Source organism: Penaeus japonicus, unplaced genomic scaffold (genome assembly GCF_977035675.1).
Source record: "Penaeus japonicus unplaced genomic scaffold, GWHDUDI00000001_assembly GWHDUDI00000041, whole genome shotgun sequence".
Taxonomy (NCBI): Eukaryota; Metazoa; Arthropoda; class Malacostraca; order Decapoda; family Penaeidae; genus Penaeus; species Penaeus japonicus.
In genome coordinates this window covers 22,067,372-22,068,736 of record NW_028234443.1, presented here as the reverse complement: position 1 = coordinate 22,068,736, position 1,365 = coordinate 22,067,372, and the positions used below count along the sequence as shown (strand labels likewise).

General features: G+C 36.7%; 1 protein-coding gene across 4 annotated transcripts in view; it reads left to right on the top strand.

Annotated features, from left to right (window-relative positions):
• LOC122266077 (uncharacterized) overlaps positions 1-1,365 on the top strand; it is a 27,563-nt gene that overhangs the window by 6,019 nt on the left and 20,179 nt on the right. The gene's annotated exons all lie outside the window — the stretch shown is intronic.

Genomic DNA, 1,365 nt, shown 5'->3' with positions numbered 1-1,365 from the left:
GAGGAGGATTTCCTGGTAATAAAAGAAAGAAACTTTTGAAGAGATTATGAAGAGGAATACTGTCTTTTATAAAGATAGAGGATGAGATAAATGTAAGCTTGAAGTCAATGTCTGATGAAGTCCGAAGTCTGGTTAAGAGATGATCCGGATGTTGTGATGTGTATAGATAAAGATCCATTGTCATTGTCGGGCCCGAGCCAAGAGAATAGATGAGGGTTATGTTTGTCAAATATGAGGACAAGAAATTTCTTTCCATGAGGTGGCGCTGGAAATTCCACAAGAGTACACCGGAGAGAGGCCTTATACCTGTCAGATTAGCATAAGTCATTCCGCCAGAAAATACTTCGTAGTCACAAGAGTGTTCTCGTAGGCGAAGTTAGCACTTGAATTTATGCATTAAGCTTTCTCCTTCAAAAATATACCTCGTTATTTCACCTGTGGTACATACCAAAGAAAAGCCTTATACTTGCGATTTATGTATCCGGGAAACTTTTGCTCTGAAAGGTAGTCTAAGTAGTGTCACAGGACAGTACATACAAATGAGACGCCTTACACTTGTGCGATCTGCCCAAAAGAGTTTTGCATTTAAAAGTCGTGTAAAGTTTTCACATGAGAGAAATTTTGAAAAAGCCGCGATTCCAGTGCCTTTGGAATATGCGGCAGAGGATTTCTATTCAATTGCTTTTTAACGTATCATTAAAAGAGTACACATGAAGGGAGCGCTCCTTTTAGTTTGTAAGCTGTGCAGCATGTCTTCACAACAAGACGTCAAACTTGTTTCTCACAGGAGAATACATAGATAAATGAAAAACCATATAGTGTGAGATTTGCACCAAATCTTATGCTGTAAAGGAGGGTCTGGAGACTCATAAGAGAGTACTACAAATGAGAAAAAGTTCGTTGTTTGTAAACTTTGTGAAAAAAAATATCTAGTTCAATCTAAAATAGTACTCATACAAAAACTAAGGTTTGCTGTGTCAGTTTGAAAGTATTTTATGAAAGACATAGGACTACTGAAGAAAAAGTTGTTGTAATAGATGTCAATTTCACATAGAAGTGTCACATGATAGCTAAAGCAGGAGTTAAGTAAGGCACAACAAATTAGAAAAACACCAACAAACAAAAAAAAAAGAACATTAAATCTTGTGACCTAAAGTAGCAGATAGAGTCCCCCTTGAAACTTGTATGTATTGCACCTGATAATTTTGATTTTGTAGTTTACCTTAGCCTTCACCAGAGCAGCCTGTTTGTAGGATGCCTGCCCTGCAAGGTTAAAGCCACTTTCCTTCATACAAGGTTATTGAAATCAAATTTACAAACTCGTGTTATTTATTAGTTCTATTACATGGAATCTATTCTGTGTAT